At 43.1% G+C, this 13,428-nt stretch overlaps 1 protein-coding gene and 1 non-coding gene across 6 annotated transcripts in view; both read left to right on the plus strand.

Annotated features, from left to right (window-relative positions):
* Nucleotides 1-13,428, plus strand: part of LOC115842406 (uncharacterized) — a 523,008-nt gene that overhangs the window by 128,053 nt on the left and 381,527 nt on the right. The window lies entirely within an intron of this gene.
* On the plus strand, nucleotides 6,493-6,562 carry LOC115842426 (small nucleolar RNA SNORD82). The gene has a single exon (XR_004035277.1). It is a non-coding gene; the product is annotated as a small nucleolar RNA SNORD82 (small nucleolar RNA).

A 13,428-nucleotide genomic window follows, 5' to 3' on the forward strand; every position in this document is an offset into this window, starting at 1 on the left:
AAGGAAGGCTTTCATGGCAGCAGAAACCGAGGTTCCCTCAGGAACTGCCCAGGGTCACTTCCAAACCTAACTTCGGTTTTGCTGAAATAAGATATACAAGCTGAATATGAGACACGAAATGTGGATAAGTGGTAAGGAGTTTTGAGAAGCTGTGTTTAAGGGGAGGCAGTCTTGACGCAGGTCACTCCAGCCATCGAGGTCAGTCTGAAGATATCACTATCAAGACGTCAAAAGAAGAAATTTCTGGGTAACGTAACCCTCTTCATCTCCCCAGAAGCCTCCATGTTGGAGTTGTTTGGGAGACTCTGTGAAGGGACTAGTTTATTTTAGGGAAAGTGTTTGTGGGAGTGCTCATACTTTTTGAGTTGCACTTGGGAAATTTTTTTTTTTTTGCGGTATGCGGGCCTCTCACTGTTGTGGCCTCTCCCGTTGCGGAGCACAGGCTTCGGTCGCGCAGGCTCAGCGGCCATGGCTCACGGGCTCAGACGCTCCGTGGCATGTGGGATCTTCCCAGACCGGGGCACGAACCCGTGTCCCCTGCATCGGCAGGCGGACTCTCAACCACTGCGCCACCAGGGAAGCCCGGGAAAAGATTTTTTTAAATATGCTTACTTCTTGTAGGGTGGACCTTTACCTGGTGCCATGAAGGGGATTTGGGGAACGTTACCCATCACACTCCAAACAGGAGACAAATACCACAGCAGTAATTGGCAGAGGGAAAAGTAAACAATTATTTTGACAACTAATGAAGGTCAACTATGAAGAAAAGGCAGAAGAGAATCTATCTAAAGAATACGATAGGGCCCGAGGAAGAGTGTTGAAGGCGGGAGGGAATAAATTTGGGAAGGAGCTCCTCCCCGTGGATGGGATTCAGACTCATTGGAGAGGGTGTGGTTGCAGCCCACTGTGGATAAGTTTTGCTTTGCCCGGGAAGAGGACTGGTCCAAATTAGCGGGTTGAAGCTAGTGAGGAACAGAAGTTGCTGCAGGGTGACCACTGCTCAGTGGCCCATGCAGACCCCTGGAAACCTGGTCATAGGAGCATCAAGGGAGGGGAGTCATTAGAACCTGGAGAGGAAGAAGCCCCTTCCCGCTGCAGGGTCCCTCCTGCACTGTCTACTGACAAGCCTGACATTGTGCATGTGCGTCAGGAAGAGTGTTTGAAGGGCCCAGCTCCAGGCTTCACTAGGCAGGGCAGAGAAGGGTGATCGGACGTGGAGAGCGACTCTACTTGATGACCGACATGCGAGCAGCCTTCTGCACGTGGCACAGGCCCTGTCACTACCGGGAAGACCTCAAGCGACAGGTCCCTGCACACAATTCGTCCTCCTGGGTTAGGAGAGTTGGGGGTTGTGACGAAAAAGCAAATATTGCATTTACATGTGCAACGTCAACTGTAGCTTCTCTACAATTAACCACGTTTGATTTAGAGTCAAAAGGGAATGATTGGTGATACCGCATCCCAAATTATTATTTTAAAAGTTTGCCAAGGGGTGATATCTGTTTCTAGGTTTCCTGATGGTCTCAGGAATGAGTATTGAGAAATTGGTGATCGTGTGAATTCTTCAGCATAAGTTACGGGGTACAGACTGCTCTGCAGGTTATGGAGTAAAGGCTGTTCCTTGTGCTGCAGTTATTTTCCCACCAGTCTCGCTTGCTGATTCCCTTCAGTACTTCTTGTCACAGTAAACCATTGGGTTGGAACGACTGGCATCCTTTTATCCCAGAATCAGGGATTATGGATTTTAAAATGGTCTCCATGTATTTATATACGGAAACTCCATAAAATTGTTTGCCAGAACTATAAATGTTTTTAAGATCCAAATTTATAAACCTGAGAAGAACTAAAAACTTGAAATAAAATAAACATAAATCAAATATTGGCCCGTTGAAATAATTTTTTAAAGAAAATATTTATTCCTAGAAAGGATGAGTGATACATAATTTACTGTTGATTATATACTGCTTTTATATTTATAGCTGCCACAATAGATAGAAACATTATATATATAATGTGTGTATATATATATATATATAGCTATAACTCATAGAAGTATATTTTCATACAGTTTTTATAGACACTAAATTTTACATTTTTACACATAAAATCTAATTTGGAAACAATATGTTCTGGCCAAAACAGCCTTGCTCATTTTAGTTTTCAACATTTCCATAACTTGTATGGATTTTATTTCAAACCATGTAAGGCATCCAGCTGGCAGCTGAATATTTAGTCAACACAGCCAAATTAATACTAATGCAAAGCAACCAACTGTCTTTCAGAACAGGCTGTAAACTTTTGGACTTCAGACTTAGAAGAGAAAAAACAAATGAAAGGAGGGGAGAGGAGAGAAAACCTTTTAACCTCTAGACGTACAGGAAGGTGTCGTGAAAAACACTTCAGAGATTGCCCGTTTATTAGCGTGAACAACTTCTTCCTGCTTCTCAAGGATCGAACAGCTCCACTTTGCAAATGTAACAGGTTCACAGTCTTGTGGGCGGAGGCAGAGGAGTGCCTCTTCCTTCCTCAACAGTTTTAGAAAGCGTTTGTTAATTGCTGCTCTTATGACCCCTACCCCGTTCTCACATTTGACATTTTCTAATTTAAAGATGATGGTAGATTTTTCTCTTTAACTGCCTGTTCTAGAAGAAATTCTTCTCTTTGCTTTCAGCAGCAGGTCAGTACACCTCTACATCCCACTTTTATCGTAATCGTAGAGAAAGGAAGGAGGATTCTTGATTGTTTTCAGGTCCTGTGTCTCTCTTATGTCCCACACTTAGGAGTGTCTTCTCAGATGAGGATTCTCTTTAACTGGCTCTGGAGCCAAATTGAAAGGACAGCTAATGAAAGCATCCTACGAATTTCCAGAACAAATAAAGCAAGCGGATGAACACCCAGCCAGCTTTCCAGGCCATACAGCCCTGTCAGCTGGACGTTTGTTTCTTTTTTCTTTTTTCCTTAAAGAACTTCAGTTCCCTCCATGCACAAGGATCCCTTGCCGTCTGCCAGCGAGTCTGTCCCCACGGTGTTGATATTTGATGTGGAAAGCAGTGGAAAAGCAAACTTCTACCAGGGTGACCTCACCTAGATAACCTCCCAGTGCCTTAGAACAGGAATGACCGTCTTTGGTTATGAATGACTCTCAGGATGAAAAGTGACTGTCCCCCCAGGTCTCACAAGTGTGAGAGCAGATGTTCCTTTCCTCCTAGTCCTAAGTGCAGTGGTGAGCAGCTCTGAACATCTGCCGGAGCCATTGCTACCTCCTCACCGACTAGTATCAGTAGCATTACTCTTAGTGTCTAGGCTGGTTTGGCACGGAGTTTGCATGTTCCGTGAATCCCCTGCTATCAGGACAGGTAATCCGTTTGGTCTGAGAAGCACTGACCTCTGGAAAGCCGAGAGTTTCCTTTTGTGAGTTTGCGGGTATGTCAAAGAAACAAATGAATATTAGTGAAGGCATTATTATCGATTCAGGCCAGTTGGATTCAGGTCTGAAGTGATTTGAAGTCAGAGTAGACAAATATGAACTATTACCATCCTCAGCAAACATTTAAAAATAAGTCTGCCCTTCTGTGCTCTTGGCGTCCTTTGGGAATGTTATCGTGGTTTAATTCAAGCATGAGTACCTAATGAGATAGAACCTGTAGTTCTTTTTTCTCCAAACTCCAGAATATTTGCAATGAGTTAAGCTTCTCAAAAGGAAACCAAGAGTTTCATGGTTCCCCACAGGTAATTCAGTTTGGAGCAAGTGTGAAAAGGTGAGTTGAAATGAAGCACAAAATAGGAAACAGTGGATTCCCGAAAACCAAGCCGCAGGTGAGGCGGGCCGGGCCCCCTGCGTCCCCAGGCTTGCTGGAGCTATCTGGTTAATTTATTTCTGGGGTCTAGTTTTGTAGCAGCAGCCCACCATACTCAGCATGAATTCTGCCTCTGAAATATAATTACCAAGATGTGAAAAATGATGGAATTCACTGAAATGATAAAATAGCATCTGTTAAGGTAACTTTTGGCAAGGTTCCCAGCTTTTCATTACTTAAGAGGAATAATGATGTGTTAGTCGCTGTGAAAAAAAGAAAACTCTGAGAAAACGTTAATCATGACTCAAGTGTAACGCCATCATGTACCTCTCAGAACATCCCACGAATAATTTCTTTGGCCTTTACAGCTATTTCGTGCCCCTCTGAAGTGCGGTTTTGCAGTGAAAAAACTTTTTACCTGCAGAGTTTACTGTTAGCCAGTAAGTTCCCTTTATGGTTGATTCCTTATCTTTTCAGTGAGGGAGTAAATAAAAAGGAAAAAACTCGTCAAAATGATGTTTTAAAGTAACATGTACCCGAGGGACAGAGTGGCATGAAAGTTTGGGGCTGAGGATAGGTAGTTTCAGTTTTTAGAATATTGTCCATATGTGGGAGTCTACCAACACCGACTCAAAGCATGTTAGGTTTCCATCATCCCCAGTAAATGCCACAGCTCTGTCCTCTTTTCCTTCTGTAGTGTTCAGCACTGCCAGATGAAACACAGGACACCCAGGTAAATCGGAATTTCAGACAAACCGTTTTTTCATTTGAGCATGAGATACACGTACTGTAAACAATTAACTGCTGTTTATCTGAATCTTAAATTTAATGTGATATCTTGTATTTTTATTTGCTAAATCTGACAACCCTTGAAGTGGTACCTGTTTTCACACATATGAAGTTATTTGGTCAATAAAAGCAAAGTTGATTCAATATCACAGCATAGCAGCTGCTCAGTATGAGGGAACATATAGTAAAAGTAATGTGTTTTGGAGAGGAAGTCACATAAGTATGGGAAGTAGAGCATATTGTAATTCATTCTTGAAGGTTCAAGGTTCACATGACTACATGAACATCTCTAAGAATTTCTAAACTGGGGAAACAGAAAATGTTTCTATAGCCCAGAATTGATTAATCTGATTTTACCAGAGAAACTGATTTGTTGCCTTCATTTGGAGGGAGGGGAGGAAGGTACTTCGTGTGTGTGTGTGTGTGTGTGTGTGTGTACACATGCACATGCGTGCTCGTGATTGCATAATAGGCCCCTGGGAAATATTAGGAAATAGGAACGAATATGAATCCTGAGATGATAATTTCAGTGTATTCCAACACAACATGAAAAATACCTATTGCCTTTAATTTCCTTTTCCCCACATGTCTCCCGAAATCTTGGCAATTAGGTGAAAAGGGAGGAGATTTTCTCATGTGCATCTTGAGTCATTCTTAGGACTCGTATAAAATAAGATTACCTTATTTTCAAATGTATTTCTGGTAAATTGAATGTGAACGGCAGCTAATGTACATTATCTACAGTGAGAAATGTTACAAATGAGAACACATGGAATATTAAGTAACAAGAAAGGGTCAACTTTTGAGAGACTCAGCTCAGCTGTGGATTTTCCAACACCTTACACTTGTTCCCTGTGTGATTATCCATACCTGTGTATGGTATGTAATTCCAAGGTGTTGAAAACAACTCTTGAAAAATCTTTCTCTCCTTATTTCCTGAAGTCTGAAATTCAGCAATTCTGAGAGCATCGTGTGGTTTTTCATGTTCGGTACTGTAGTAGTTACGGGTTTGGACTGAGACCGAGATCCAAAGTTAGGTTTTGCCACTAATTTTCTATGTGACCTTGAGCAACATAGGAAGTTTCTCTCCCCAGTTAGCTCATCTGTGTGTGAACTGGTGTTTCCCTCTGGGGCTTCTGAGGATTGCACGAGGTAGCGCACGTCCTTCAGCCTGAGTGGAGGGACCCTATCTTTAGTGTTGTGTTGTTCGTTGCTGTTTTATTCTGCTTTGTGTTGTTGCCGCTGCGGCTTGAGCTGTCAAACACCTGTGCTGGGTGGGAAACATGGTGGGAAATGGAAACATTTGTTTCTAAGTGTGGTCCCAGGATTCAACTGAGAGGGTGTTACCCGCGGCTGTCCTTTGCTCTGCACATCAGGGTGCTTTTGTTCCAGAGAAGCTGCGTGTCCTGCCCTCTCCAGACACAGGTTTTGGTTGACATGGAGGCTGTAGAGAGGGAGGGTGTGGTTCTCTGGCACCTCAGGGTGCCTGCTACTCTTATATTCCTTTTAATACCCTCGGAGTATAAAATTACTGGGTGACACATTTCCCCGCTGAAAACTATAGATACCTCGCTGGTGTCTTCTGACTTTGAAGTCTGAGCCTAACCTGACTTTCTCCTCCTCCAGTGAAGGTGTCTCTCTTTTCTGTCTAAACACCTGAATGGCTTTTTATCCTTAAAGCAAAAGCTTTGGAATGTATCCCAGCGCCGTTAAGTCTTACCTGATCTCTCCCCAAACTTATGTTCTTTGGATTCGCGTGTTTCCTTTTATATTATTTCAGGAGAAAATTATTTTTTTCATAATCATCCATTTCACAGTTTAATGTATTAAACAATGTAAATGCCTTGATTTCACATATTTTTTAAATCATTTTCACCATATTTGCTTCAGATTTTAAAAAAAGATACACGCGTGTGATGAACAACCAAGAGACTTAATACTGAAACCTGATGTTATATTGCAATGTTCTGATGTGCTATGAAAAAAAAAGTTACACTGACATTCTCCCATTCTTCTCCTCCCTCCTCAAGGAAATCAGCTTGTAAAAGTGACACTTGTTCTTCTTGTAAAGGTTTTAAAATATTTTAACTATAATATGTACGTATCCACAAATTCATGTTTTTCAAAATCCTACTTTATTTGGGGGCAGTCCTTAATCTTTTCATTGGATCATCTTAATCCTTCTTTTTTTTTTTTTTTTTTTTTGTGATACGTGGGCCTCTCACTGTTCTGGCCTCTCCCGTTGCGGAGCACAGGCTCCGGATGTGCAGGCTCAGTGGCCATGGCTCACGGGCCCAGCCGCTCCGCAGCATGTGGGATCCTCCCGGACTGGGGCACGAACCCACGTCCCCTGCATTGACAGGCGAGCTCTCAACCACTGCGCCACCAGGGAAGCCCCATCTTAATACTTCTTAATGGTCGTCATCTCTCTTTCAGATTTTACTTTAATCACATTGTCCTTTTCAGCTCATTCATTGTGGTTCTCTGATGGCTTTCCTTTAAAGCTTTCCTTTAAATCCAGTTTATGGTCCACCCTATCTTGTTTTCTGATGATTCCTTTATTCATTGATTCTGTAAATCATGACGCCTTTGTTCCCTTGGTTCTGCAGTCTTTCTTTTTTATCTCAATTCAGTACTTTTATCATCTTACCTCTAAGCTTTTTTTAACAATTGGAAGTCGTGTTCTTAAAAGGGTTTTCAAAGAGCTAACATAAACTTTTGGGGGAGTTTTAAACTTCTCTTATATTTTCTTCCAGAATGGATTTATGCCCTTTTCTCTTTCTCTTTCTCGCACAAGACACTTGGTACCCATCAAGATGTGGCCCTGGAGTCTTCCCTTCCTGCACAGAAGTCAGACTCACCTGCTTCTTCCTTTCATTTCACCTTTCCCCCCCACCCCCACCCCCCAGAGTGTTTTCTATGCAGCTTTCCAAATGCAGGAGTGTTATTAAGAATTCTCAAGAACTTGCTGACTCTCAAGTATGTTCTCAGAGGGATGGGAATAGGCAAATAATTAGAAGTCAGTCCTGTTCTGTTCTATCAAGACTAGTTTTTTTCCTTCTAGTACTTTCTGAAAGTTTGTGGTGTAGATTTTGATCAATTTGGGAGGTGATCAGTTTCACTTTTTTTGACATATGTCATTGGAATATGGGTAATTTATCACATGACTTCATTTTACTATCTTTGCCTGGAAGGAAGGAATGGATATTTTAGAGATGTAAAGAATAACTTATGGATTTACTGTAATTCTTATGAAACTCAACATGCCCCAGACTGAATCCACTATCTTCCCCATCCTCTATACAGTCTTCTCTTTCTCTTTGTGATCTCACTTGGGGGAACAAGTCCCTGTTCGTTACCTAAGACAGAAACGTCTGAGTATCATGTGATATTCACAAAGGTACTAGTGTATGGTCAGATTTTTTCTCAGAATGAGATGTTTGGGAAGTGGCTTATTTGTGGAAACAAATTTTATAAAAGGTAGAATTTTTCCTTTTTTTCTGAAATATAGCATTTAAAAATACAGTTAAATAACCTCATACTTATGGTTGCGACTGGGTGTATTGTTAAACAATCCATGCATATGTAAACTGGAAATTCTGTTTCAGCAGCTTATGGACAGAAGCCTCCAGAGAGTAGCATTTTCGATTACTCAGCACTTCACACACATTCTGTGTCTAATGAAATTCACTATTCGAAGACCTTGCCTTTTTTTTTTTTAACATCTTTATTGGAGTATAATTGCTTTACAATGGTGTGTTAGTTTCTGCTTTACAACAAAATGTATCAGTTATATATATACATATGTTCCCATATCTCTTCCCTCTTGCGTCTCCCTCCCTCCCACCCTCCCTATCCCACCCCTCTAGGCGGTCACAAAGCACGAGCTGATCTCCCTGTGCTATGCGGCTGCTTCCCACTAGCTCTCTACCTTACGTTTGGTAGTGTATATATGTCCATGCCTCTCTCTCACTTTGTCACAGCTTACCCTTCCCCCTCCCCATATCCTCAAGTCCGTTCTCTAGTAGGTCTGTGTCTTTATTCCTGTGTTACCCCTAGGTTCTTCATGACATTTTTGTTTTTCTTAAATTCCATATATATGTGTTAGCATACGGTATTTGTCTTTCTCTTTCTGACTTACTTCACTCTGTAGGACAGACTCTAGGTCTATCCACCTCATTACAAATAGCTCAATTTCGTTTCTTTTTATGGCTGAGTAATATTCCATTGTATATATGTGCCACATCTTCTTTATCCATTCATCCGAGGATGGACACTTAGGTTGTTTCCATCTCTGGGCTATTGTAAATAGAGCTGCAATGAACATTTTGGTACATGACTGTTTTTGAATTATGGTTTTCTCAGGGTATATGCCCAGTAGTGGGATTGCTGGGTCGTATGGTAGTTCTATTTGTAGTTTTTTAAGGAACCTCCATACTGTTCTCCACAGAGGCCTTTTGCCTCACGTTTGTGTTGTGAAGTGGATCAAAACACAGCCTTGAGAGAGACGCAACATCCAATCACTGACCACTTAGATGATCCTAAGAGTGTTGGTTCCTCCAACAGAGTGAGTCTGTGAAGAACTGAGAATAAAATTACACACTGAACACATGAGTTGGAGCATCCTGGTGATGGAGCTGGACTGGGGTGTTGTAATCTCAGACTAGCGTAGGTGATTAGGCAGTCTGCAGCCTGGATAAGGGGTGCGGGTTGTAAGACCACAAAACGCGGAGAACATGCAGTCTGTCTCCAACGAGATGAGGGACTGAGAAGAAGTCTTGGAGAAAAGGAGCTCTGTGTATCTGTGCCCCAGGTCTCACGTTACACACCTGCTTGCTGAGGAGACACCCTGGGAAGACGCTTAGGAAGGTAAGTAAATTACCCTAGTTAGCAGAATCCCACTTTCCCAGGTAAAGGGTGTCCTTACCTGGGAAAGCTGGACACCAAATACAGAGAGGCATTAGAGGAGCCCATAGGATTCAAACCCATTTTGTGCTAATTTGGGGAGTAAATCAGGGCAGTGCTTAAGAGAACAGTGCCCAATAAAAACCTGAACATATGGGCTCTATAATTCCAATATAAAATATACATTTGAGATGAAAGGTATAAAAGTATTTCACCAAGCTCATAAAAAAATGTTGGAATGATTGCAAACCAGAGACTTCATAAGCTTATAAGTTTAATTTATTTGATTTACAAAAAATTACTTAACTTCTTGGAGACATTTTTTGTTAGAATATCAAAGTCATTTGAGTGGTTCAAACATTACTTTTATAAATGTTGAAAATACCATTTGGGTTTTTGTTTTTGGGTTTTGTCTGGAGAAGCTGACCGCTAAGACATCAGCTCACGTCAGCAGTCCTCGTTCAGACCCCATTTTCTCCAGGGTTATCCAAGGTCACCATCTAGCCGTGCCGGAACCGGGACAGGAAGACCCATTGTTGCTGGATTCTTTCTTCCCCTCAGCGAGCCCCACCCCAGCACACACCCATCCATTATCCTTCATTGTGTCACAGCATTTTCTGCCGACCTGTCTCCCTTCTCTCCATTTCCCGGGATATAGTTACAGGCTGATAGCTCTGCTGGGGCCCCAGACTTGTTCTCTGCCAACCCACTGTACCAGCAGAGACCGGCAACACTTCCTGGGGTACAGCTCAGGCCACTTACAGCATCTCCAATTTAAGAGCCTGTGGTGGCCCCGTGCGCATCCTGAGGCACCTCAGAGCTCAGGTGCCAGCCCAGCCCTTCTGCGGAGGCAGCTCAGGTTCTCACCGTTGGTCTATTATTCCCCTCCCTGTAAACGGTATGCCTTTCAAGGAGAGATGTCTTATTCACCGTTAGATCCTCTGTACTTTGCACAGCGCTTGGCACTGTGCTCAGTAAATGTCGAACAAATTCCTGAATTGCTAACTAATTAACCGTCTAACTGATAGGCCTCCAACGCTGACATTCCCGTTTACTTATTCCCGTAAGCCAGTGGTCCTCAGCTCCTCTTGATTCTGCCCTCCAAGCAACACTTGGCATGTCTGGAGACATTCTCGATGGTCATAACCCGAGTGGGGTAGTGATTATGGCGTCAAGCGAGCAGAGGCCGGGGGGACTGCTAAACAGCCTACAGTGCGCACACAGGGTCCTTCCTCATGACAGAGGATGGTTAGGGTCCGAGTGTCAGTACTGCCGATGTTGAGAAACCCTGATTCAGAGTAGCTGTAAAGTGAAACCTGACACAGTGTTGCGTGGATTATTTTTCAGTTGTTAACTAGCAACAAAACAGTTTCTTTTATTCCTAGGTAACTGTGTCTTCCCCAGACTTTAGAGATGATTGTCTAGTAGAACTTTCTAAGTGCAGTGTATTTTTTTTTTATCCTCAGTGGTAAATGTGGAGAATTAGTGGAAGTACTACTATATCACGATTCCAATTGGTTCCCCTTTAAACACTGAAATGTGTCTCAACTTGTGTTCTCTATTGCTTCTTCAGATTTACAAGCAAAACAGACTCAGCTTCCTTTTCATGTGTGAAGTACATTAAAGTGAAACTTACACACAGAGTCCTCACCCTAACAGTTTTCCTCTTTGGGCAAGTACTGGATGTATTTGAGGATTGTGAATGAGTTGACAGAAGTTGAGGTGGGCCCAGCTGTGTGGAATTGCGGCACCGAGGCATGGAGAAAAGTGGTTGCCAGGCCCCTGAGCTTCATGGCTCAGCGCGAGTCACTAAACCAACACGTTCCTGCGGAAGAACTGGTTTGCCGGCAGCCGTGGAGTTGCACAGCATTGTCCTGTCTGGTTAAGTGACTGACGATGAGCGGCCTGGGAGCCACAGAGCGTCGTCTGGAGGGAGAATCCACTGGTGTTAACGACTTGTAGGTGCATTTTCACCAGGTGATCCGTGTCGTGTGTCTGTGTGAACCAGGGACACCTAACAGACAGCTTTGCTCCAACAGAGAAAATCTTACGAAGGTCACCCTTTCAAGTAAACGGGCCGGAAGGATTTGGGATTTATTTTCTGTGAAAGCCAAACAAAATATAATTGCATCATGGTTTGTAGATTTCAAGTACTGATTCAGGCAGGGATCCAGTTCCTGCTGAGAGCAGTGATTGGGTGATGGCTGGGGGTACTCAAGTGCAGCTTGTGAGGGAGGACTTCATCCACGGTTTATTTATTTACACTGGTATAAATTCAGCCCCTAGGACTCCTCGTAGCTCCTTCCCTTTGACTGCTAAGCCAGCACTAAGTTGGTACAGCAGTTTCAGCCATTAGCCAATTTGGTGGCTAAACTAGGCACTCAGAACATGAATAATTAAAAAGTGGAAGCATTTTCATGCTGTTGAGTCCTGACTGATGAGAAGATAGCTAGTTAACGATCTATAGTTAGTTGACTAGCTGGACCTGAGACACTGTATGCAGCAGTGTGGATTCCCTACGTGTAGGCACGTGTAGGTACGCAGATAAACATTTGCAGAAGAGTTGGCTCTACATTGCTTTCCCGTCGCTGGTTTTTGTGAACTGCCCTGAAGTGGATTAACGCTTTCCCTGTGTACCGTGTACGGAGAGAAACGGCATTAACTTGATCCGCTAACAGAACAAAGCAGTGCACTGCCCGTGTTGTGGCTACTTAACTGTGGTCACCGCTCTTCTGGATATATCGTATTTAAAAACATAAAACTCTGGACTGAGTCCTGCTGTTCCTATGTGGATTACTTTGAGCAAAAAGATAGATGATCTGCAAGGGCCGGTGTAGATCAGTGTGGGCTGACCGTGGGCCATGTGGTAGTTACAACTCTGAATGCTGCACCGTTCAGGAAGTCATTCGATAAAACGGTATGTGGAGGAGATTCTGTTGTGCCTAATTGCTACAGCCCCTTTGACTTACGTGGGGAAACTCCTGTCCAACGTTACGGAAAAGGCAAAGAGAATGAAGTCTCTGGAAGTCTCGTGGTGTGGCTTATTCTCACCTTTTAGAAGGGAGCTAAATCCCACTGTTTTGCAGAATGGAGCAAGAAGAATGCAGCCCTGAAACTATGGCAGCAGACGATCTGAAAAGAGCTGAGCCTTCACCTGTTTTTTCATGTCACAATGGGGTTTTAATTTCTTGAGTGGGAAAGAAAGTTCTGGGAGGAAAGCAACTGTTGGCTAAGGGTTCAGTAACGAATCCAGATGGAAGCCCCCATCCAATTATCACCATCTTTATTGGCCAAGTGGTGTGCGTCCTTTACAATCACGGGTTAGATATCAAACCAGCTACAGTTAGGAGTTGGGAGAGCACTATGAATAAAGGGAAAATGAAAGAGGGAGACACATAAATCTCAGTTGGGAGGTCAGGTAGTTAAAACACAACACATGTTTATACATGAGATGTTTAAGTTAGTCATTAGAACACCAAATCTTTCGAAGCTTCTCTGTCCCGGTTAACAGAGGTTTACCTTTACCGTGTCATTTTAGACGCCAACGCAACCGTTGAGAAAGGACAGAAGCAATTTTACACCTTGCAGCAGTTTTGAGAACTAAACTAGAGCCAGATGTGTTAATGGTCTTGAAGGGCACGCTTGGTACATTTGGTACACTGACGGGCAATGTGCCCTTTACACTTGGGTATCTACCTTGTTGGTGGAGCCAGTTTTCTGGCAAATGCAAAATGTTGCAAAATGTTTGCAACATTTGCAAAATGTTGCAAAACATTTCTTTTGCAATGTTCTGCGTCCCTTGCTTGGGTCAGTTAATCCTCTAAATGCAATCCCCTTCTAGCTGCAGGAGCACTGTGGTACCTGGCATCAAGCCCCCATCTACTAGTCTAACCTTGGTTTCGCACAAACGATGCAGTAACCAGATTCCAGTTTGCCC

The sequence above is a fragment of the Globicephala melas genome, chromosome X, assembly GCF_963455315.2.
Source record: "Globicephala melas chromosome X, mGloMel1.2, whole genome shotgun sequence".
NCBI lineage: Eukaryota > Metazoa > Chordata > Mammalia > Artiodactyla > Delphinidae > Globicephala > Globicephala melas.